The sequence below is a fragment of the Anabrus simplex genome, chromosome 4 (assembly GCF_040414725.1).
Source record: "Anabrus simplex isolate iqAnaSimp1 chromosome 4, ASM4041472v1, whole genome shotgun sequence".
Taxonomy (NCBI): Eukaryota; Metazoa; Arthropoda; class Insecta; order Orthoptera; family Tettigoniidae; genus Anabrus; species Anabrus simplex.
In genome coordinates, this window is record NC_090268.1 from 441,029,186 (window position 1) to 441,056,599 (window position 27,414).

A 27,414-nucleotide genomic window follows, 5' to 3' on the forward strand; every position below is an offset into this window, starting at 1 on the left:
ACAATTGAGTAACCTTGCTAGATAATTCAGACATATTTTCAAGCAGCGTACTAGCTTCCTTCTTCTGAACGTCATTCAACTTTAGAGACAACAGATCGTTAACTCTATTTGAAAAGTGATATAGCCTAGCTTGCACACGCTTAATTTGATTAGGAGAAGGATCATTTTCATCAAAAAAACTAACTACAGAAGCTAGCCCAGTAATATTCTCCGTGATCGTGGAAAGAGAGTCGTTAATTTCTTTCTCTCCCAAATTGGGGATGGAAATGGGCAAATCTAGGGACTCTCTAAGCTTGTTTGTGTCTACTGCAACCGTGCCTCCAGATTGTACATTTCTAATAGTCAATTCATAGATCAACTCCTCCTTGCGCAAATAGTTAAGATGGAGAACATCGCGAGGGCCGGGCATGGTGACAGAACAATTTTGAAAAACTCAAAAAATTCCAGCAACTGGGAAAATAGTTAGAGTTCGGAACAAAACAATGTTTAGCCGTCAAAAGGGGCTAAATTGAGACCCATTCAACCACGCTCTGCTACCACTTGTTACCGTGTTTTTGTGGTAGTTATGCGTGAAAGAAGGTGCGGGGTGGTGAACGGGTCTCAAGCTACTAAAGTAAAATTAATTAAAATTTAACCAGGTTATATTTTCTTTTCAAAAACCAAGAAATAACAAGCATGGCAGGTACAAGGTAGCAAGTCAAAGGGTAGTTACAATATTTACAGGATTTGGGCTTCGAGCCCTAAAAACACAATGCTTGGGCAATCAGCGCAGTTTTACCTCCAATCACAAGTTTCAACAGAGGGGCAGAAAACCCCATTCATGCCTAGGAGCCCTAGCTCCAAATTACACTGAAAAGCCTCCACGAGGCATACAATACTCAATTTCCAAAAGAGCCACTTGCTCTCAAATTTAAGCCTCTCCCAGGCCACACCAAACTCCACCTTCAAGTTGTCCTCAACAGACATAAACACAGGGGTAAAATACCCAATCTACTGAGGTCTATTAAATGCAAAGAAGGTTAATTAAATGACCTCTAAAATAACAATTTGAGAGGAGGCGAACTTGCACTCCTAATACACTTTGATTAAGACCTACTTGGCACTAGGCCGTTAATACAAGGGCTAATCCCATACTAAAGAGGTGACTTAAGAAGAGAACAATTTGTTTTACATTAACGAAGAATAGGTTGAGAAAAATAAGTTCACCTCAAAACAATATGAGTGGGAGCTCGAGAGGGTTAGCACTCTCTATCCCAGTATGTAGCTTTAAAAGAGAATATATAAAAGGAGTAGTTACATTTAGGAAAAGGTTACATGGTGGAACGCTTAGAACCCGCCCCGAGAGTTAAACTGCTGAGCTAGCAAAGAAAGAAGTAATTAATCGGCCATTACCTTGTTGTTGACCGCTGCCGAGGAAAGAGGCGCTTCCCGCCTCCTGCTATGTACTTAATACACTGAAAGATGGAACAGAAGTGGCCCGGAGACCCTAAAATCAGCAGTTTAAATACTCTCGCGGAAGTTTCTAGGCGTTAGGGGAATGAGAACACCCTCCCACGAGGATTTTATTGGTTCATCCATAAACCCCCTACACAATACTAAGAAGAAACACATAATTGGTGGAAAATTAATTTAAGAAATTCGGGATAGGCTAGTTTTAAAACAAGGGGAAAGACGGGGTTAATATTGCCAACTTAACCAATGACTGAAAGAAATTTAGCAAAGAACAAACATTTGAAATAAAAATTTCTCCAACAAAATAGTTCTTTGACTTCGCACTAGGGTGCACTATTGTTGATCTTCAGTAGTGTCCTCTAGAAGAGAAAGTTCACACTTCTTACTTCAAGCGAAACAAAAACACATCAAAAATGACACAGTTCAAAAACTCAAAATTTTCCACGTGGTGACATCTTCTGAGAAGGTAGCGAATTAATAGCGTATATAAAGTTCAGACTTCCTCCAGCAGAGGAGTTTCAACTGGCGCAAATTTTAAATTAGCGGCGTGGAGGTGTACCGCCCGGTACAGTAATAATAATAATAATCAAATAATTAATCTTACCTTCTGTTTTACTACTAGACGGTAGACGATAATAAGCTTGAAGCAAAGTACAGGAATTGCATATGCACTGTGCTGCTATCCTTATCGTAGTAGTGGGCAATTTCTACGTAACAGCTGTCATCCCAAATCTTGCACCGCTAACCTTAGTGCTGCCCTCTTTAGCTACTTACCTCTGAAATGTGGTAGCGGACAATTCCACGTGCAGCTGTAACTATATTTAATCAACAAATCATCGTGCTGCTATCTTTAGCTACATACCCTTGACATGTAGCAGCTCCTGCTGGTTTTCGCCGATTGGTGGTAATAAGTGCGCTGCCTCCTGACGGCTCTTGGTGAAATATTGAGATAAGCAGGTAGCCTAACATTGTCGGGTTCGTGGTTCCAAGAGCTGGTAATCTTGACGGTGAGATAGCTGCAATCTTGGGAAATTAGAAATTTCTTGCGGGAATTGATGTTGCTCTCTCCAAGTCTCAAAGTAGAGTAGAATGCCAGAATGCCAGGTATTCTTGCCTACAATAAACTGTATTCATTATATAAAAAAAGCAAATCTGTCTTTGCGACCCTTTCTGTGTTCAGCATTGCAAATAGTTATCTAGTGAAGTCATGTCTTCATTCCTGTCACAGTGTATATGTAACGAAAATGGTGATATGATTTTTAGCGCATGATAAATAACGAAGAGTGTTCAACATGAGAGACAGGGAGACTTATGTTCAAAAGTCTTGAACAGGCTATTGCACTGTCATCTACTGGCTGATTCGTGTACTAATAAGTACCCTTGACTGCCACCAGGCTCCAGAACTCAACCGCTCTCCGTGAGTAGAGTCTTAAATATGAGTACAGCTGGAGGCGCCCCTAGGTTTACGACGGCAGAAAGTCGACAGCAAAGTTTCACTTTGCAAGTTTTGAGTTCTGTTGGACAAGGCTGGTTCAGATATTCTTCAAGATATTTGTAGGTCTTATGGTGGGTCTGTGATGAGTCTTGCTACGTGTTTCCGTCGGCATAAAACTCTTATAAAGGGCAGAGAGTATTTCATGTGCCCACACCACCGTTCTTACTGCGATCACTATCAACACTGAGGCTGTAATCGTGACCGAGGGCTCGCAAAAATGCTGGACGTATAACTGAGAAGTGCTACCACCATTGTAGAGGACCACTTGAACATGGAAATTTTATCACGACAACACGCGGCTTTACATGGTAACAGCATGTCTTGTCATGAAAGCCTCTCTACGGTCCCGCATACCAGTTATATGCATAAGTCCTTTCCGGTTTCACTAAGAGATGGCGCCAGTACACAGCAGTTCACAGCGTATGAATTTGACACACACGTCAGTTTGTTCGTCTGATATTAACCTACCAACACACACAAGCGGAGTCCAACAAACACTAGCATCTGTGTTGTATCGTTCAGTTATCATGTCGACGTTTGTGCCTGAAAAAGAACAATTTCGTCACGCATTGCTTTTCTTATTTAATCAAACGGAAAAGGCTGTGGAAAGTCCCATTTTGTTGCTAAAAACGTATGGTGAACACGCTAAATCGATTAGAACATGTGCCACATGGTTTCTACAATTTGAACGACGTGATATGAATGTGTAAGGCAGTGCGCGCTCTGGACTCAAACTCAACAGCAGTTGGCACAAGCATTAAATGTGTCACAAGGAACATTCAGCAGACTTTATGAGCAATGGGGAAGGTGAATAAACTCGGCAAATGGGTCCCGCACGATTTGAATTAACGGCGAATGGAAAATCGCAAAGTCACTTGTGAAACTCTGCTTCAACGTCAAGAAAGAAAATTATTTCCGTACCGAAGAAATGGATTTATATTTAAAACCCGAAGCTGAGAAAATCATGGCTGTCACCTGCCAAAACCTGTCTTTCAACACCAATGCCAAATCCCGTCGGCAAGAAAATCATGATTTGCGTCTGGTGGGACTAGAGTGGTGTTGTGTATATTGAACTCTTGAATGCCGGACAAACCGTTGAAGAACAGCGCTTTCACCAACAAATGATTAATTTAAATCACGCGTTGATCGAAAGGCGACCAGAGTGGGACAGAAGACGTGGCAAAGTGATTTTGTTACACGACATTGCGCCGTATTACACAGCAAAACCAGTGAAAGACACTTTGAAATCAGTTGGATGTCACTTTGCCGCAAGAGAAGAGCAGTTTCTCCGGCATGGTATTCATAACTTACCGGCAACTTCCTTATGCGAAATATTACCTCAAAGGCCGACGATTCATCGACTCTAGAAAAGACCCAGTGAAGGATTTCGAGGAGATTTTGAAGTGCCTTTCAAAAATTGGATACAAGATCGTCTTCCCAATGTGGATGAGAAGCTGGGGCAAGTAAATCGCACTCAACCTTCATCAGATCGCACGGCCTTGCATCACGTTTGCGCTAGCGCGGACGGCATTTTTGCCGCCCATTATTTTTTATAATATTTGTGAATTTTCCTCCATTTCAGCCACAACCTTTTAAAATAATTAGGACTATAACGCTGACAAAACTTCACAAGCATATTTTTAAACCAAAAATCTTGATTAAGTACTTTACCGAAATATGTATTACATAAATGACGGAAATCTTCAAAATAAATTAAGGTCTTCTTATCTTATGGTTAATAAAATGATTACGCTTTTTCTGCGATTGAATTTTATTTCACCCAGGAAGAAATAAGTATTTAGAGAAAAAGTAAAAAGAGGTTGACATATACGTATTTGCGGGTTTTTACGTAATTTCCAAGGAAATTTGGTAATAATTTGTATGATAGAACATAATAACAGAACTCTGGAACTGCTACCTCCACTTCTTCCACCCCCTCTCCCTCTAGAGTTTGAAGAATGTCTTGAGGATCGCTATATAGTTAAGCCCTGAACGAAGGAGTAGATTTTAAACGGAGTTCTTATTAATTATGAGCGTCTCAATTATATCAGGTACGAAGTAAATACAGTTGTACTTCACGATTCCCTGGAAGGTCTGCGACTACAGATGGTTAAGATATCAGAAGTAAATGCACTATATGGCTTAACATTGAATGCGAAAACAAGAAAATCTATGTTTGTTGGTAAACAACAAAATATTGCAGGAAAATTATTTGTAAGTGGTATAGAGATGGAGAGATTGAAGAAGTTTACATACCTGTGGTGTTCTTTGAATTCAGATTGGAACCAAACATTCGAAACCAAATACTGAGTAGAACAGGCACAGAATGCCTTTGCTTAGTTTTATTCTGAAAAGTCAGCATTTGAACACTGAGACTCAACTTCGACTGGTGAAATTCAACGTCTTCAAAGTCTAACTATGTATGAACATGTACACCGATTGCAACCACGACCAATAAATTAGAAGCAGTTGAGAGGTGGGATTACAGAGGCACGTTAAGAATCCCCGGACAGACCACATAACAAGTCTTGAAGTATTACAGTGAGTCGGGAAGAATGTAGGAAATATTACAAATGTGAAAGAAAAAATAAATATCTGGGTCACATAGTGGGACATCTTCAGAAGTTCCGATTATTTCAGTCAATGTGTAAAGAGAAAGTAGGCGCGGAAAACCTCGGCTTATCTGGTGTAAATAGTGGAGATTTGATTCAACATTTAATCGGCATAATTATTTCAAAATTCATTCAACAAATGTAAAATTGTCATGAAGACTTCCAACACCTCGCAACGGATCGGCACTCTAAGAATAAGAAGAAGAAGGAGGAAAAGAAGAATCCATTCCTGAAATCCCCTATGAGTGAGGGACAGTAGAATACGCTCCCGGTACACACTGTCTGTCGTGGAAGGCGACTAAAAGGGGACTCAAGGACTTTAATCTTGTGAATGATGGTTGGCGACCACTGGTTCCCAGGTTGAGAATAGTATTGGTTCCACATTTCCCTTTAGATCCCGACAATGTTAGGTTTACAACGTCTAGCGATTATTTCAATTTCGTGGCCACTTGTTATATTTTTGCATATATCTTCATTCTTCAAAGTGGCGGTTAGGAGCACGTAGCTGCGAGTTAGCACTCGGGAGATAGTGGGCTCGAACCCCACAGTTGACAGCCATAAATATGTTTTTCCGTTGTTTCACATTTCAACACCAGGCAAATGCTCGGGATATACCTTAATTAAGCCCAAAGCCGCTTCCTTCCCAGTTCTGCTTCGATGTGACGTAAAGCAAACTGGAAGAGAATACAAAAAAAAGTTGCCCTGTGTGGTCTGGAAGTTGCAGGAATGCTGGGTACAGCACAAACACCGAACCCCGAGCCAAGGGAAATTAACAGATAAAGTTAAATTCTCCGACACGCCAGGAATCGAATCCGGGGCCTGAACCAAATACATCATCTATTATCGCTCAGGGAAGAAGACGGTAATGCTTTTCGCCATTTAATAATAATTAAAAAATCTTCCCACTCGCACATTTTTTCAGCTACATGGAAAAGTTAGATTCATGGATTTGGTTTTGGGCTTGGAAGACGAAAGAGCGAGAAGGAATTCCTCTTAGTAGCCTCTTACAACATAGAGGGATACAGATAATGAATTATTTGACTCTACCCACATGGATATAAAAATTACGATAAATCGAAACAAAAATTCGTATATCTACAGAAGAATGGTAAGGCTCATGAATTGTGAGAAATTGTAAGACATTCTAGACCTCGTAAATGTAATGCTATTATTATTAGCCAGCCCTATGGTCCACAGGTGGTGTACCTGTCTCTAATTTCAACGCCTGAGTTCGTTTTCTGGGCAGTTCAATGATTTTAATTCTGAAGTGGGGAGCAGAATGGAGTTCTCTTGATACGAGTTTTCCTCGAGCTCTAAATTAAAGGAAGAAAACGCATAGTGAGAAGGTGACACTAATGACCAGGTATACCAGGTGGCTCACGAACGTCGTACCTTCTACTTACAAATGTCCCGCATGCAATAATGATGCATGGGATGCCTAATCACTTGTTTTCCAAGGAGCGCTATGACGTGTTGTATTTCGTGAAACAAATAGCAGTCATTTTATCGGTCACGTACCCTACCGGGGTACATTTGTAAATATGCCAAAGATGCAGCAAAGAACATTTAACACTTTCAGCCCCATTTGTATCAAATTGATACACCGTTAACCCCAGCCAGAAATTTGGTAAATTCACACTCGTTATTGTGGTGGCCTACCGGTGTTTCAAAACAAACAAAAACATTGTCTCATCTTTAATTCTCCTAAGTGAGGTGTGAGTCAATAAGATGCACTGTTCGTGTGCGTCATTTTCATACACACACAAAAATAGTTTAAAATATTATTTATTAAGTTATTTTTATTTGAAATACTTAAATACAAATTTGGATATTGTTTCATGTTACTATGGTTAGGTTATGTTACGTTAGAATGGACTAGATGACATGAATTTGAAATTTTAAAAATGTATACAGTAATCAGTATTAGGCGTAAATACATACAATACTCAGTAGATTCCTTGAACTGGTTTCGTTTACATTTTACTAAAAGCAACATTTTACTTTCTGCTATTTCGTGACATTCACACATACACATGTACTTGAATTCTGGGCAACCGAAGCACATTTTTCTTACTTGACAGCATCTCTTAGCATCTATTTTCCTCCCCTCACGTGATGATAAAGGTTGGTAGCAAGAAGTGCATCTACCTTTGGGCCTATCTTCAAGGGTTTTGAGTTTGTGGTTCTTCGGTAGGTCGTCTTTGTCATTGTTGTGAAGACGTTCAAAAAGCAGGTAAGTTACAAGTTCTTCTCGGAATGATACAATGTCTTTTGGTGCAAAGCAGTAGACTTGTAACAGCATTAACAGCAGCTGTATTAGTCAAGAGCTCAAACATAATTTTTCTGTACCATTTTACACCTCGACGTACAGATGTACCGTAAGATGCTAGCTGATCTGAAACATCAATGAATTATTTTCCTCCGTTGTATTGCAAAACCGTGGATGGTGTCCTTGTAACGCCTTGTTTGGTAGTAGTTTCAGCCAGTACAGGAACATGTTTCGTTGTTAAGAACATCACATCCCTTTTGCATTTCCATTTTCCCATTATTACTCCTGTGTTGCTTTCCCTGACAATCATATGTCCTCTATGAAGTGTACTTTTCTCGACTGATTTAGAGTTCACTTTTCTTTTTTAACGACGTGTTCCAAATAGATTTGTCTGTTTATCATTTAGCTGCTGGGCCAGTGGGACACTCGTATAAAATTGTCAGTGTATAAAGCACGTCCTTCTCCTAACAGTGGACGCATTAATTCCATAACTGTATTAGCTGAAGCTAACTGACCGCGTGGGATGTTTTCTTTTCCAGCATATACTTTCAAGTGCCAGGTGTACCTACCTTTCAGATATAACTTGTATAACTTCATCTCATACCGATGCTTTTGGTTGGAATGTGTTGACCCTACCACGAAACGGAATCATTGACTCATCAAAACATAATTCCTCCTGTGGGTTCATTGCATTTTGAAACTTAACGTTTAGTGCACTGACCAGCGGTCTTATTTTTGCCAATCGGTCATTTGGTAAGACAATCTCTTTGTTGGAAATGTGTAAGTAACTAAGAATCATTTAAAATCTATTACGAATCATAGCTTTTGATAATGTACTGTTGTAAATTGCATTTTTGGGCCAATAGTTCCTCAGTTTAGTTTCTTTTTATCTAGACCCATCCATAAAACTAAACCTAAAAACGTTAGCATGTCATCCCTTATAACATCATACAATTTTTTTGTAAAACAGAACTTTTTTCTTCAATATGGCTTCAACAATACTGTGCCCAGCATACCTATTAGTTTCATTTATCAACAGATCCAAAATGCCATCATCAACAAAAAGAGAATAAAATTCAAAAGGCGAATTTATGGACAGTTTATTACTAGCTGTCTCGGATACACCTGGTGGCTCTCTAGTAGTGAAATCAAAGGTATTCAAGTTACCTTCAACGTTCTACAAAATTATGACTTCACCTTCTTTTGTTATCAATATTTCGTCATCATCATTTTTCAAAAAGAAAGTCTGATTCTGTTGCTCCTCTTGTAATACTTCCACGTCGTTGAGGTTAGGTTCGTCCATCACAATATTGTCACCATCACTATCGTCGAAATCAAGGTCTAACAAGTGCGCTGTCGGATCTTCTGAGTCACTCATAATTCTAAAAATACTAAATTCACTACTGTCTGAATACATTTATATTTTGCCTCTTATCTCATCAGAATCCATATTGCTGCAATAACACACCAGCACTGGATGTAGACAATATTATTTGGAGGCAAGACTGGCAGACAAGGAAAGGCTATGCAGTGCTGCCAACCCTCTACCAATATACGATCCAGTGGTCCCACTGCCCAAGGGAGAAAAAGACACTATGCTATTTCATTGTACGTGTGAATCTGAAAGCCTCAAGGCCCCTTCATGTGTGTCAGTATGATGCACGTGGGGATGAGCAGGTGCTAATTAAAACATCGTGGGCTAGGAGGAAATGTGCCTTCCATTCCTCTGGGGTTGAAAGTGTTAATAACCTATTCATTTATGCACGTGCAGGCATTCCAGTCTATAAAAGAGTTGTTTGTATGAAACAAATACTGATACTGTTCGGCGAAATACGTGTGTAGAAGGCAGGCATCTCTATGGAAACCCCTGTGCATACCGTCTGCGAGCTTCGGCTGCGTTCCCACCAGATTCTCCATAGATTGCAATGATGTTTGTGCATTCGTCGTTGCTGAACATACTAGCAATTGCCGATAGACAGAAAGCAAATATAGTGCTGCTGTATTATACTCTAGACCAGTACTATGCGGTCGAAAACGAGGACTATTTATTCAAGGGGTTGCATTAGACGGGTAGCGCTGACGAAAATGCTGCGAGTGACCGTCTGGTTGTTATCTCTTAGCATTACTAGGTAACCTGCCTGCTGGTAGTAGTGCCCCTGTGAAAATCAGTTGGTAGATGTCCCTTTAATCATTTGTGCACACGGGCCATTTATAAGTAGAAAGTATCCCGCTCGCGAGCCACCTGGTAAATATTGCCAACACTGGATGCCATGGTCACAATGATGGAGGGAAATTGCGGCGCAAATTGCAGATAGGTCCCCAGGGAAAACACCCATGTTAACAGAAGGTTTACAATAGGGTATAACGTATATATTTATATTCTATATATTTTTGTAATTAAATACGACATAAATGCTCTCTTCTGCATGATTCTGAAAACATTCACATCTCGGGCCGGCATTAAAAAGTACTATTTATTTTCCCGATTGGGGAAATGAAAGACTGAAACTTTCAGAAGTGTTAGCCTGTACAACAGGAAATAGAGTAATATTTAGAGCCGGGACATTTAAATATTTATAGGATTTGTAGCATGCAAACTTATTGAAGGGAATTGGAAATATACCCTTACCCGTGCAACACTTCTGCTACGAGATTTGCATAAAACGTAGGGGGCCGGTCTATTAGGACCCCTAGAAGTTACGTTACCCCCGGTACATTATGGAATGTTGGGCTTGGCGGCGCTTCCTCCAAGACAAATTATTTTGCACTCTGTACTGTCATTGCCTAGACATCCAGGCTCTAGTAATATTATTTACTTGTCAATAAACAAAAAAAAAATTGCCTTCAATTGAAATATCGCGAAAATGAGCGTGAAACTTGATCGTACACAGCGTCGCTCATTAACGATATCTCACGTACTACAATTTTTTGTGGGAGAGAGATCGATACGTGGTGACTTTCAGTATCACTTGGGTACACATTTAACAGAACAATGCTCTTTCACTGCTCTGTGACGTGTATCTCCATTTATCAAGCAATTGAACAAAACGGATTTCAACGATTTATCACTTAGCACAATGTGACCTTTCAAATCTGAACGAACATGGAATCGCACTCGGGTTTGTTTCTCACTCCAGTACTTATACACTGAGAATGAAGGGAATTGAAAGAAGAACGCGACATTTTAGTCACTTTCCCCTCGAGCGAAGAACATCGATACGGTGTGTGATTTGGCAACTGCACAGTTTGATCGCGAGTGCTGGCGTGATTGTCACGGTCATATTACAGCAACACTTTGGACTAACCTGTAAGTGTTGTTCAATTAAACACGAAACACCGGCTTTTAAAGATATGGTATTCCCCAATGTCACACCGATTGCAATGTACGAAATGACGTAGTACGGTGTGCAATTTGCCACGGCAATCATAGAGTCTCACATCCTGGATATCCGTAAGCAAAAAAAAGAGAAATTAAAACAAGCACAAGAGACAACACATGTTCACACGAGTGGATGACCAACGAGTAATGCTGTTAATTTTTGCGATGGTTATTCATATGAAAAGACGGAGCTTTTTAAGAAACTTACATTTCAAATTTGAATGAATTTTTGGAAAGGACGATGACCATCAAACCGACCTTTGATAAAGTCCAGTGTAGATAAGGTTTTCAACTAAAACATCACTAAAACTACAAAATTATTTGACAGAACGCCAGTGTTATCGAAAGCATTGACTATCAGTTTCATGGCGCTGGAATGGTACCAACATTTGATAAGAGAAACTATATTACTAATGTGATGCTTTTTAAGAGTAGAGCCACTAACCCCAGAATGACGACTTTTTGGCTACCTAAATCGACGGTAGTGGTCATTTTGTCGGCGGTAAAGAAAAGTGCAATACAAGTCGATCAGAACCCAAACATCATGTTTACTCTATTTACTGAACTGCATCATATTTTTTGTGTTATTTCAATTCCATTATTAAATTTTACCAATTACACTTTACAACATGCACAACATTTTCAGATAGTTTACAACTACATAATCTTAAGTACATAACACGATATAGTGTTTCATAGTAAGAACATCGTTTGTGACATCAGATGTTGATTGTCAATATCAATGACCTAATTTTTTATCATTTACTTCTTGACTTACCAGTGACATATTTCTTGCAATACATCTTCTTGATGGAGCATTCTTTTCTTTTTTCACAGATAGGCTTGTAACATGACCAAACAATAATGATAATAATAATATTAATAATAATAATAATAATATTAATTTTTATGGCCATATAGCACGCATGAGCACACAGAGACAAACCAATAGGATCTTTTCCTACTTTCTTAACAAGAAAACCAAGGGACCCTGGTTTATCGAAGTTGAAAAAGACCTTCAAGAAATAGGAATCACACTCGAAGACATCCAGAAACGTGCTCCTCTCCAGAAAAAGCTCCAGGGATACAAGAGGTTCCAAGAAAGGCCAAAGTTGAAAACAGGCAAGAAGTGGACTGATGAAAGGAAGGAGGCTCACAGAACGAGAATGCGTGAGTACTGGGGAAGAATTAAAGCTCAAGGATGCAAACGGTTGAAATAACGTGGTCCACAGCAGGCCGAAACGAAGAAAGAATAATAATAATAATAATAATAATAATAATAATAATAATAATAATAATAATAATAATAATAATAATAATAATAATAATAATAATAATAATAATAATGGCGTGTGGCCTCCGGACAGGTCTGGTGCAGTTCTATCGAGGTAATCTGTCCAAGTCTGAGACCCGGTTGGGCATCGAACTGGGGATTCCTTCGACCAAAGGCCAGCACGCTAACCATCTCATAGTTCTGTAATTATTATGAAGTAGAGATTGCAGTATGGTCGTGTGCTGAAATTGAGGAAGTAAGATGTGCCCATGCTATGACTGTAAATAAATAAATAAATAAATAAATACATAAATAAATAAATAAATAAATAAATAAATAAATAAATAAATAAATAAATAAATAAATAAATAAATAAATATACAACTAGCTGGATTCAATTAGTAAATAAAGATTTAAAGAAATAATATAAGAAGGAACTATGGACAGAGAGATTTCTAAAAGGAGGGTAGTAGGTATGAAAGGATTCCAAGGGAGATCGATCAAGAAAACTGGCGCGAAGTGGTCCAAGGTCAGAAAGAAAGAGCATAGTGAAATGATGAAAGAATATTGGAAGGAACGGAAGAGAAACCAAAATAAACTATGAAGAACTGTATTGAAATTGACACGTGGTCCTTAGCAGTCCTCATCGGAAAGAAGAAGAATAAATCAATAAATAAATAAGTAAATAAATAAATAAATAAATAAATAAATAAATAAATAAAAAATAAAAAAAATAAATAAATAAATAAAACATATTACAAAATTAAGATTTATTAAATAATCTATATATTAAATATTTATACATTCTACTGGACCGATTGGCTTCATTTTTGTTTTATTATCTCCGGAGTTACCTGCCAGCGAATCACGAGATGTTGATAGGTCTCTAAGCACAGCCAAAGTAATCAAAGTATCAAGTCATTAAATGATCATTCCGAAAATTGCAAGCTCGGCATACCGTAAACCGCAATATATTATGTACTTAGCTGGTTGCTAAGCGACGCACACTTTGATTAATATTCTGATACACGTTATTCTCATGCTAAGTATGTCACTGCATGCAGCCATGCTTAATTACTACCTGTCAAGCCGGAGAGTATACATTTGCTCTGATTAGGAAGAATACTATTTCGTGCTATATTCTATTCTCTGATTCTCTAAACTTTCTCAGCTTTCTAATATATTAAACAGATGGCAGAGCGTTCCTAATAACGTACATGCTAGTACGAGACAAAAGTCCACATTATGACACTCGCCTTAGACATTATCTGGAAACACCTATCGAAGGATAGCCTAGCTACACTAGAAAGAATGAAGACGATGCATCTAAAAAAGCTCTCAGCCTGCCAAAAAACGCTTCTTCGAGACTAACCTATGAGCCCACAAGACAACCGTTCTATACAGAAGAACTGCGATAAAAATTCCATTGTCTTCTACGACGCAATACCAAGGTTTACGTCAAGAACTGCAGGATAAAAACTGAATGTATGGATAGTTTTTAACCAAACATACGGCATGATCACATCACAATGGATGAATAATGATTACCATCTGCGGCATATCATATGGCGCTTCTTATTAAATGTTCAGAAAACCATTTCAAAGGGCAGGCAAAACAACGTGACTACGACGGGCGTATCTAAACATATCTAAACAAGTTATCTGACCTACTTATAACGAGTGCTCCGGAGCAGCTCGGGTCTTCTAGTCTAAATATTAAAAGAGTTTACTAAAAACAGATTGGGCAAACTCGTCCGTCCGTTCTACTGGACGGATTTGCTTCATTTCTGTTTTATTCTCTCCGGAATTACCTGCCGGTGAATCATAGGACATTGAAAGTTCATCCAACTTTGAGTAACCATAAAATCAAAGCATTAAACGATCACTCCCATGAGTGCAGACGAAGGCTTAGCCTAACCCGCAATACATTCTGTACTTAGCAGGTTGCTAAGCGACTAACACTTTCATTGATATATGCGATTTTCATTCTTAGTAACCAGAACATTTGCGGTGTGGCTAGAGGAGGAATTTCCCGCTGAATCTCCAAGAAACTCACAGGTAAGCCAGCCGACAAGTACAATACACGGAAATGCCAGCCATGCCGGGAGCTCCCTACTTGGCTGATTCACTAATCCCAGGAAGTACCGAAAGGGACTACCACAGGTCTGGCGCGTAACATTATTATCATCATCATGAGTTGTGTTTGAGTAAGCAAGGAGTGCGGATGTGCTGAGTTAAGCAGTGAGTAAAGGGCAACACGATGGCACAATACAGGGAAGCGATAGGGAGCTAGCACTGTGGAATGGAACGTAGAAAGGAGAGATGAGTGAAGTTAAGTGGTGAGAAAGTGGGGATATTGGCACCTCTGCTGGTGGCGGTGGTGGTGGTTGTGCTGTTGATAATACGGGGAGTTGAAGTTTATCCGAGTCCTGGTCCAGTGGGTTGCATAGGATGGGAGTAATTTGGAGCAATAAAAGAGATGATAAGAGAGGCATGTCAGACGGAGCAAATAAGATAAATATTTCGAGAGCTACCCAGGGGGTTTAAAGACCTAAAGCTGTGTATTGAGGGAGATGTGAGCTGACTAATGGAGGAGTCAGGGTGTAATAAAGATGAGCTAGAAGTATTGAAGCAGAAGGTAAGGAGTTTAGAGCAAGCTCTGAGGGAGGCCGAAGCGGTTAGTAGTGAGGGGTGCTCAAGAAATTATGAGTATACTTTCATTTACGGTGTGCAAGAAGAAGAAAAAGAGAGTAAAGTGGAAGTAGTCTACAAAGTAGTGGAAGTGGCGCAGAATAGGATGAAGATTAGTGCAGTCGATATAGACGACGTGCATTGGGTCGAGAAATTTAATGGAAGGAGGCCCGTTAGAATGAAATTATTATCTACAATACGTTAATGGCGGACATTGTGATAAGGAATGGTAGTAATTTAAAAGGAAAGGAAGTGTGAATAAGAAGGAAGATGGACAGTGAAGCCATTAAGGAGAACAGAAGCCTTAGCAGGCATTTAAGGGAGGCAAGAAAGCAAGGTCTTAAAATATATACCATATTAGAGGGCAGCAGGTGGTTATCGGGGAGGGAAGATGGTGACGTCGGGTGGAGGGTCGGTTAAAGTAAATGGATGGAGAACATCAACATCAGCAGGAGGCGACCGAGACGGCATAGGGAGAAGTGAGGAAGGTGACGACAAGGAGAAGTAGCGATGACGTAGAGGAGAGTGATGTTATGGAATTGAGTGAAGCACGATCGAGAGGTGCAGAGCAGCTGACTGTGGAACACGTGGAGCCTAGGATGTCAAGGTTGGAGGGCAGCCATGGACGACGCAGACTGAGTATGTGAGGAGAGAGAAGGAGCAAGACGTAAGTCAATGGGTAGTGGAAGAAGCTTAACTTTAAAAGACCTTTGGGAGAAGGAAAATGGGGGGCTAGAGGAGGAAGGGGGAATGTAGAAAAGGTTGTGAACGCAGGTGAAATTGAGGAAATGAGAGTAACTAGAAGTAAGACCACAAAATAGATGGCAGTAAGATTAGAAGTGAAAGTAGAGAAGAAGAAGGGGTAAGAGATAACTATTCTGGAATGTGGGTTTTATAAATATCGAAGAGGGTGTCTAGTAAACTGGACAATAAGGAGGCGGAGTTGGTAGAGGGTTTGGATGTTGTTGCTTTTTGGCGACGCACAGTGCGTAATTTCAGGAATCTAGCCGGCCAAAAATCGTATCTCGGAAACTAATGGACCGATTTACATAAAGCTTAGTATTTAACTGCTATTATTGGAGATAATTAAGTGTGTAGTCAAGCAAGTTCAAAGAACAAATTACTACGTAAGGAGTAGAATTAGCAATCTTTGTAATTTTAATAATTTTTCGTTATAGCTTTGAGAAATTAAATAGATGTTAATTTGTGGGACATGCTGTTTAGAATGTTTAAAAACAGATACAGGAATGCATGTATTTGCCAAACAATTTATTCAATAGATGCAGTCACATCAGATTCGCTGTAATCACTGTCATCTCCTTCGGCAGAACCAGATACAGGAGGCTCAGAAAGTAAGTTGAGCACTTCTCGTGAAAGCGGAATCAATTTCCTCCTCCTTGATTTCCCTAAGCTGGTAATATAAGGATCCGATGATATAAGCAGCCCTTGAAAAATGTCAGTATTTGTGTCTTTCTGGAATGTTTCCTATTATCTTTATTCCTGGTCTCCTGCGCTTCCTCGGAGAGTTGTCCAATAGGTATAATACAGTGCCTAATGACCTACTCTCTATGAACCAAGAGTCTGTGCAAAGTTACGGGCATGTAGTACGATTTGTATTTTTGTAAGTACAATTGTATATTTTCCTTTGCGTACATGTCAAATGTCACTTTATCAATGGCATACCCAACGAAAGAGTTTCTACGATGGCACGTAGATGGTTTATTAAATTTACTTCTACTCCAGTGATATCCGCAGAAGTGGGAGCTTCTCTGAAGAATCCCCCAAGGGCTTTGAACTTTGGAGCGTGGGTTCGCGACCACGGGGCCCTTAGCTGAGTTCTGGCATTGCTTACACTTACTTGTGCCAGGCTCCTCACTTTAATCTATCATATCCGACCTCCCTTGGTCAACTCTTGTTCTTTTCAGACTCCGACGCTATTAGGTTTGCGAGGGCTAGGGAGTCTTTTATTTTCACGCCCTTCGTGGCCCTTGTCTTCCTTTGGCCGATAACTTCATTTTTCGAAGTGTCAGACCCCTTCCATTTTTTCTCTCTGATTAGTGTTATATAGGGGATGGTTGTCTAGTTGTACTTCCTCTTAAAACAATAATGACCACAACCACTTTTCTGAAGAATCTTCTAGTGGTTTCCATCATTGGTACTTTGCACTTTGCTTCGGATATCAATCATTAGACGTGTTTCCTGCCTGAACTTCTGTAGTGAGCTAATCTACAGTATTTATTTATTTATTTATTTATTTATTTATTTATTGATTGCGTGTGAATTTAGGCTTTAAATCAGAGCGTAAATGTATTGTGTTGAATGAGAGTTATGCGATAAGCCTACGTGTGTGATTTATTTCTTTAACTTTAGTACTGTGATCCTTTGCAGTCATCTGCAGTATTTATTTCTTGCGTCTGTTTTCTAGCTTTTATTTTCTGGATAAATTTATTAAATGCAATAAAATACACCCCTCCCCCTCGAGCCCATAAAATTATTTGTCTATTTTCTCCCGCACTTTGCTTTATATTTCTGTGCCGAAGTTTCTTATGTGCCGTAGTTTACCTCTGATTCTGTACAAACCAAAAGTGGCCCCTGTAATACCCACGTCCCCTTTAGTTCATAAAAGTAATTTGTAGCTTAGTTTCTTCAGCCTTTTGTCTTGAACTTACATACTGAATTTCACAAATTTATGTGCCGCCGTTTTCCCGTGATGGCGTTGAGCGGAGCCGTTCGATATGGCAACCCTGTTGTCATAAGAGCAATACTGTTTTCTTAACATGGAATGAGCTACAGTACTGATAGGTTCATCCTGATATTGTTGTGATACACGTCCTTCTGCAAGGCTCATTCTCTGCTCGAACCAATTTTTATTGTACTTCAGCGATTTGTCCCTTTTTATACTATATTTTGGCCAGCGTGATCGAATTTTAGCACACAAAATACTGACAGATTTCCTTAAGACATGGATATATCCTCAGAACAATCCTCTAAGCCTGAATGTTCAATTACAGCATTCGAAATATCATTGTTCCGCGCATATTCCCTGCTGTTGCTCAACAGTCCGAAAACCGACCTCCGGGTTACAGAGTACATGGCTTCAGAAAAAAATTAATTACTCTCATGGTCGCGCCTGGTCGCAGCAAAATCTCACAGCTTTCGATTCATGAAAGTATAGATAACTCATCCAAAAGACTTTCATTGCGGAAATCAAAGGTAATCCATTTTGAAAGTCAGCACAAATTATTTGTATAATTAGATAGCGCTTGGACACCGTGTACCTGAATTTTAAGGGCATATTCCGGACAACAATATAGTAATGTTCAGAAAATGCTACATACTGTATAAAAATACATACCTTCATCTAATATAATCACATTGCAAGATAAAGAAGTATTTAGTTCTGACGTCTTTACTGAGCCCTCACATAATAATAACTGCGAGCTCGCCTCGCCAGAATATGATGCCCTAACGGAGAAGAGCCACTTTAGGCCTTCGGTGAGATTAGATCATCAGACAGCGCTACTTTTCAATACTTAATTACTGTACCCAAGAGTCTTATAAACACGACTCACAGAAAATGCGCACCAAGGACAAGGGTTGAAAATATTATTTTTGGCCGGCTGGATGCTAGAAATTACCCACTGTGCGACGTGGGTAGCAGTAGAGTGAAACTTAGTATGGGAGGGGTTTTAGCAAGGGATACAGTGAAAAGGAAAGACGGGATAAAGGAAGAACAGCGATATTAGTTACGGAAATGTTAAAAGAATTAATAGAAGCAATTTCAAATGAGATGGATGATGTGTGGGCGAGGTTGAAAATGGGAGTATGTTTAAATATGTATGGCCGGCCTTTCTGTATAATCATCCGGTAGGATCGGCGTGTGCAAATCGTAACTTATTTTGAGGAATTACTAGAAAATATAAGTATGGTTAGAGAAAACATGAAGGTGGGACGACCTTGAGCCCAGGAGGGGATGGAAGTAACGGAAGGAGAGACGCGGAGTGAGGATAAAGAGAGGAATTGTAACGGTAATAAATTGTTGGGTTTCTGTGCGCAGGAAATGTGTATATTTTCAATGGATGGCCGGGACGGGAAAAAAAGGAGGATTGTATACATATAGACGATAGGAGGGAGTGTAATTGTCTTGGTGATTAGTTCGGGAGACATGCTGGATAAAATAAATAAGATATAAGAAGTAGATTGGGCAGAACCTTCCCAAGCACCGGTGTATACTACTTTGAGGAAGATGAAGGTAGAGGAGAAGAGGGGTACGGGAAGGGAGCGCAGAGAGAAGTGCACAAGTTGTTAAATTTAAATGGTCGGACGAGACAAAAGAAAAATTAAGTATTTATTTAGATGGGAACTTCCAAATCATCAGGAGTAGGATTGAAGTAGCATTTGGTTGATAATAATGTGCATATGGCCTTAAAATTGTTAGAAATACCGATCTAGAGTGTAGCAGGTGTGGTAAAATGTAGAGCGGAAAAGGAAGGAGGAGCGGGCTGGTAAAGTAAGGAATGTAAGGAGATGAGAGAGGTGATGAGGCCTTTAAAGGTGTAGAGAAAGAAGGAGGATGGAGAAGAGGGAGGAGTTTTGTAGGTTACGAAAGATGTATAAGGGCATGTTGGCAGAAAGGAAGATGTTATGGCGGAAGGAACAGGCGGAGGAAATTAATAGGGACTGAAGAAACAATCAATGTGATAGAGTTTGGGATAGAATGCACAGGATATATAGAAGGGAGAAGAGGCAGGGAGAGGTCAATATTTATTATAAAAGATGGTTCCAATATTTCCAGAGATTATTAGGGGGATATACATATTGAATAGGGAAGGTTGACGAGAGAGATGGGATGGAAAACAGAGCTGGTTAGTGCGATTTTGGATGAAAAGAAAATTAATAATAATAATAATCGTACGGCCTCAGCTACCGTGTGCAGACATTTCAATTTGACGCCATTTGGCTGTCTGCTCGTCAATTTCGACGTTCCGGTTTACTCTGTCTGCCATCTAGCGGACCTAGAGTAAACCGGATCTCTCTTGGGCGTCTATGGCTGAGATTTAATGAATTTTGTCGGGTAAATACCAAATGTATCACCAGAGATCTTTTACATGCCGACATCGTACGACATGGAGTGTCGAATGGACTTTTTCCGCCCTTCAAAAATCCGACTACCCCTGCCGGGTTTGAACCCGCTATCTTGGGATCCGGAGGCCGACACTCTACCGCTGATCCACAGAGGCAGCTGAAAGAAAATTGAAGATGAGGTATTAGTAATGCTAGGAAAATTTAAAGTTGTGTCTGCAGAGTGATTAAATGGCATAACATCGGTGTTTTGGAAAGAGGCAGTAGAAATAAAAACGTTCTGGAGAGATTGGTGAAGCTGTGCAATAAGGTGCTTGAGTGTGAAAATTTCCCACAATAATGGCGAAAAGGCGTAATATACTGGATTTATAAAAAGGAAGAACATAGGAATAATATAAGTAACTATAGGGGCATAACATTACTAGACTCACTGAGTAAGGTATATACTGGCATTTTAGTGATAAGGTTGAGAAATTGGGTGGAAGACTTTTCCACACTCTCGATGTACCAGGGTGGGTTCAGGAAATGAAGAAGGGTTACAGATACTATCATGATAGCGAATACGATAATACACTGACTGACAGAGCAAATGCAACACCAAGAAGGAGTGGTTCGAAAGGGATGAAAGTTGGGGAAAAAACAGAGACGGCACGGACGAATAATTGATGTTTATTTCAAACCGATATGCAGGTTACACAATGCGCACGGCATCGACTCAGTAGGATGTAGGACCACCGCGAGCGGCGATGCACGCAGAAACACGTCGAGGTACAGAGTCAATAAGAGTGCGGATGGTGTCCTGAGGGATGGTTCTCCATTCTCTGTCAACCATTTGCCACAGTTGGTCGTCCTTACGAGGCTGGGGCAGAGTTTGCAAACGGCGTCCAATGAGATCCCACACGTGTTCGATTGGTGAGAGATCCGGAGAGTACGCTGGCCACGGAAGCATCTGTACACCTCGTAGAGCCTGTTGGGAGATACGAGCAGTGTGTGGGCGGGCATTATCCTGCTGAAACAGAGTATTGGGCAGCCCTTGAAAGTACGGGAGTGCCACCGGCCGCAGCACATGCTGCACGTAGCGGTGAGCATTTAACGTGCCTTGAATACGCACTAGAGGTGACGTGGAATCATACGCAATAGCGCCCCAAACCATGATGCCGCGTTGTCTAGCGGTAGGGCGCTCCACAGTTACTGCCGGATTTGACCTTTCTCCACGCCGACGCCACACTCGTCTGCGGTGACTATCACTGACAGAACAGAAGCGTGACTCATCGGAGAACACGACGTTCCGCCATTCCCTCATCCAAGTCGCTCTAGCCCGGCACCATGCCAGGCGTGCACGTCTATGCTGTGGAGTCAATGGTAGTCTTCTGAGCGGACGCCGGGAGTGCAGGCCTCCTTCAACCAATCGACGAGAATTTGTTCTGGTCGATATTGGAACAGCCAGGGTGTCTTGCACATGCTGAAGAATGGCGGTTGACGTGGCGTGCGGGGCTGCCACCGCTTGGCGGCGGATGCGCCGATCCTCGCGTGCTGACGTCACTCGGGCTGCGCCTGGACCCCTCGCACGTGCCACATGTCCCTGCGCCAACCATCTTCGCCACAGGCGCTGCACCGTGGACACATCCCTATGGGTATCGGCTGTGATTTGACGAAGCGACCAACCTGCCCTTCTCAGCCCGATCACCATACCCCTCGTAAAGTCGTCTGTCTGCTGGAAATGCCTCCGTTGACGGCGGCCTGGCATTATTAGCTATACACGTGTCCTGTGGCACACGACAACACGTTCTACAATGACTGTCGGCTGAGAAATCACGGTACGAAGTGGGCCATTCACCAACGCCGTGTCCCATTTATCGTTCGCTACGTGCGCAGCACAGCGGCGCATTTCACATCATGAGCATACCTCAGTGACGTCAGTCTACCCTGCAATTGGCATAAAGTTCTGACCACTCCTTCTTGGTGTTGCATTTGCTCTGTCAGTCAGTGTAGATAAATATGTAAAGTCAAAAGGAAGTAGAGTTTATATGGTGGCGGTAGACTTTGAAAAGGCCTTCGACAGAGTAGCAGGGGGGCCTTGTTCGAGAGAAGGGGCAGGGGTTTCTGAAAAGAAACGGAAAGCGCTTGAGGCAATATATGAGCAGGTGTACTGCAATGTTAAATTTGAAGAAAGGTTAGTAAGTAAATGCACTGAGTCAAAAATAGGGTTGAAGCAAGGTTGCGAATTATCTCCCATATTATTTTTGTTACTCTTTAATCATATATTAAAAGAGCATGCTGGGGGAAAATGCGTTTTTCTGTGTTAGGAGAGCAAGAGATTGAGGGGCTGATTTTCGCGGATGATGACCTCTTGTTGGCGCTGTCAGCTGGAGGCCTACAAAAAATGTGTAAATGACGTGGTGGAGTATGCCAGTAATTAGACATTGAAAATCAATTGTAGTAAGGCATGGGCGATGGTGCGTACCAAAGATAGGAGGAGAAAGGCTAAGAGGAAATGGGCAATAAAGGATGAGATAATTGAGACAGCGGACACCCTAGAGTACCTGGCTATACTCATAAGTAGGAAAGGGCTGGCAGAGAAGCTAGAACCCCTTCAACCAGAGGAACAGTTTGGTTTTAGAAAGGGAAGGTCCACGACTCTGGCAGTAGAAAACCTGTTGGAACAGATAAAACAGACGATAGAAAGACCAAAAGGAAAACTGTATGCGGTTTTTGTTGATTACACAAAAGCCTTCGATACGGTCAACAGAAAGGTATTAATAGATAAACTGGAGGAACTAATTTTGAAGGACTAGCACAACGACCCTGATATCGAATATACTGGCAGAAATCTACATACAGATAGATGATGGAGTAGGCATATCTGACTGGCTGTCGCAGACGAACGGTGTCCTCCAAGGCGATACACTCAGCCCTATCCTGTTTAATGTTCTCACGAACGATGTCACCAAAGGAATTGCAGGAACAAGCACATACGTATACACTGATGACATGGCCATCGCAGCGACAGATATAGATAAACTGCAAGTATCGCTAAACACACTATGTGAATGGGCAGAGAGAAACGACATCCAGATAAACGAAGAGAAGACGGAATTGGTAATATTTGGGAAAGGAGGAAGACTCACTGAAGCACAGAACATCAAATGCAATGGCAAACTACTCAAGAGGACTAACAATTTTAAATATCTAAGTATCACAATTCAAACAACGGGAAAGAATTTTAGTTTACATATAAGATCTAGAGCAGTGGCGGCCACCAGGGCTATGAATGAAATCAGAAACATCACACAACTATCGATCAGCACAGCTATGGACTTGTTTAGGTTAAAGATACTACCTGTTCTTACGTATGGCCTAGAATTAGTGGTAGAATACCTCACGTACAAACAGCTGGAAGAATTGGAGCGAGTAAAGGCTAGATACCTGAAGAGAATTTTAGGAGCTCATACTTCAAGCTAGTACCAGCTTCAAAGAGCTTATACAAGATCTGCATGAGAAGAAAAACAACATACCAGAGGACTTCTATGCAACATCTGCTATGCAAGACAGGACCTGGATGGAAGCTAATCATGATATGCGACACGTGACGACGAGATTGGCGATTCATGGTTTCCACCACAAGGTGTGCTGAAACAAATTATTTCACGAACCAAATGACGAATGTGTGTGTGTGAGTTGTGCTTGGAATTCTGTGATAGATACCATATTGTAAAATGCAGGAATAGACAGAAATCCATCGTAGCTTATAGCAAAGAAAAGTAATGTGTATATAATGTAAATGTAATGTAATGGCATTCTGCACGGCATGTGCGCATTTTTCAATAATAAAAATAATAAGTAGGAAAGGGAGATGGACCGACCAACTTATACAATCTAATTTGAAAGGATTAGCTGCACTCTCGATAACAAGGATATTGGAAAATAAGTTCCCGAACAATGAGTACAAGCTCCAGAGAATGGTTTTTCGAACGGTAGTTAAAAGCAGAGTTTTATATGATGTCGAGATATGGGAGCTAGAGAGGGAGAGTGAAGTACTGAATCAGATAGTTTTTAAAATTAGTAAAACTGTAATGGGTCTCCCATTTTGTGCGGCCAGTGCGAGAGCAAAATTAATGTGCAACGAATTCATAAAGATATATATCTCAGAGAGAGTGATACGTTACTGGTTAAGATTGAAAAGGGGAGAGGGAGGTAAACTCCTGCAGATTGCATACCAGCATCAGGTTAAAAGCAGGTATGGAGAATATTGGGCCTTCTTCTTCTTATTCTTTTCTAGCCTATTTTAATCCACTGCTGGATATAGGCCTCTTCCATGTGCTTCCATCGTCTTCGGTCTTGAGCCACTTGGAACCAGCGTGTTCCAACCAACAGCTTTATGTCGTCGAGCCATCTCTTCTGGGGTCTTCGAATGCCTCTCTTGAGTCCCCATGGTCTCCAGTGAATAATCCTAGAGGTCCATCTGTTGCAGTCTTGTCGAGCTACGTGTCCTCCCCATTGCCATTTTAGTCTTGGGTACATAAGGTGAAAATCAATTTGGAGAGGCTAGGTTTTGGACATTACTGGGAGAGATATTGAGTAAAGAATAAAGGAATAAATTGGAAGAATATTGCAAGAAGAGCGATATTCTAAAACAAGAACTGGAGGTTGAATGAAGAAGTGAAATGTCCCTCAGGGTGTTTGATTGAATAAGCCTAGAGATCAACATGCATATAGGGAACGTTAACAGAACGGCAAGAAGAGGTCTGATACGGTAGTTGTTGGGTATGTAGATGAATAAAGGGTGGTTATTGGAAAAGGAAAATACGGTATCTATGTTGTGTGGTGAAGAACAATATGATTTTATTTTATTAAAAGCTCGTAAGGGAACTATAGTTATTAGAAAAAAATCGTGAATGAGAGTCAGTTTGTTGCCTTAGGACAGTAAAGTAATGAATGGTTAATGAATGGGAAACACGACTAATATAAGTAGATTTTTACTTGTAATGAGGAATACCTGTGTAAAGAGTGTAAATGAAAAGTTGAGGTAAGAGATATCAGTAGATAGAAAAAGTAGATTCATCTGTGGATAGTGTGTAACGAAAATTCCATTTACTAGAAGTCTAGTGCGAGAGTGAAAAATAAAATTCATGAGTGAGTGTCAATAATGTGTAAGGAAAACTCCAGTTACTAGAAGTCTATTGGTAACGTGTGTAAGGAACTGTGTAGCATTTCAACACCCCAGTTACTAGAAAAACAAACAATCATGAGTGAGTGCCGGGACAATTTGTTAAATGGTAAGAAGTAGATTTTAGATGTAGTCAGAAAGGACTGTGTGTGTCAATTAGCTGCCTTAACAAAAAGACAATGTGTTAAATGCAAATATTAGGTGTGATTTAACTCAGCAAAGAGACTAAGTTTGGGAGCGTGCTCCCCTAGCTAACGGCTATCCGAGCTGGGGAGGTCAGAGGGTGTGTCTGCATTGGTGATATTAGACAGCTGAGTTAGCTATCCGAAAGATTTTGGAAGGATTGTAGATACAAGGGGACGAAGGCGGGGTTGGACTTAAACTGGCTCTTAGTGGCTATCCGTAAGGCTGGAGTGTGTCAATTCAGCTGGGATTGCTGCGGTAGGTACAAGTAACCCTGAGCAAGTAATATTTTAAGATACCCTGCTTTTCTACTGGACACCGTGGTGAGGAGGCGAGAGGGTTGACGAGAGTGATTGTTGGGCAGCAGAGTGGCTCCACCCCCAAGTTGTTAGTTATCCACTTGCCGCAAGCCGTAGAATGACTCCATATACAGTTATTGTTTTGTGTTTTTATCAATAATGATTTAACTGGGAAAATTCTGTATGGACCAGGACAAAATTAAGGTATTATTATTATTATTATTATTATTATTATTATTATTATTATTATTATTATTATTATTATTATTATTATTATTATTATTATTATTTTTACATCCCACTAACTACTTTTGAAGTTTTTCGGAGACGCCGAGGGGCCAAACTTTTGTCCCCCTGGAGTTCTTTTACGAACCAGTATATCTACCGACACGAGGCTGACGTATTTGAGCACCTTCAAATACCACCAGACTGAGCCAGGATTGAACCTGCCAAGCTGGTATCAGAAGGCCAGCGCCTCAACCGTCTGAGCCACTCAGCCCGTCATTATTATTATTATTATTATTATTATTATTATTATTATTATTATTATTATTATTATTGAAAATAAACATTCATTTGTTATGATAATAATAGTGTGATTTTGGGTTTACGTACAACTAACTAGTTTTACGGTTTTCGGAGTCATCGAGAGTCCTCTTGTATTTATTTATTTATTTATTTATTCTTATCAGAAGTATACATTTGACATAGCATAATGGTACTTAATGACATCCATATGAAATAGTGTCTGCCCAGAATTTTGCCAAATCACGGGCATTAGGTGTCGTAGCCATCAAGTCCTCTATTGTGCAACTTAGGACACTTACTATAGTTCATGAAATGGGCTGTGGTTTGGTCTTCACCACATTCACAATGCCTGGAGGTGCCAGAAATGCCCCACTTTACCATATTGATTCCTGACCTACCAGGCCTGTTCAACGATTTCCACGTAGACAAATGTTCCTCGTGTCCTGGAGGTTGATGTTTAATTGGTAGTATCCAACCAGCAAGTTGAGGATTTCTAGTTCTCCATAATCTCAGCCTTGTGGATTGAGCAGATTCGTTTAAATCTTCGGTTGTATTCATCAAACTCCTCCTAGACCTCAATCTTCGGTGGGCAGGTTCATATCCATGGGTGTACACATGAGGCAAGTGCTTTAGTTCTCTCATTCATGGATGCAGCTTCTCTTCTTATATCTGGCGGGGTGATTCCAGCCAAACAGTAGATCCCTAACTAGTGGAGTTGGTCTCAAGCAGCCAGTAATGAGTCGACACGTTTCATTTAGAGAAATGTCAACTTGTTTAGCATGACTTGATCTGTACCAGACAGGGCAAGCGTACTCTGCAGCGGATTAACATAGAGCCAGGGCAGTAGTTCTCAACGTCCTTGGATGTGTACCCCAATTGGTTCCAGACAACTTGTGAAGGATGTTGTTTCTAGCCGACACTTTCTGCTTGATGTTCATGCAGTGTTGTTTGTAGGTAAGAGCACGATCCATTGTTACACCTATA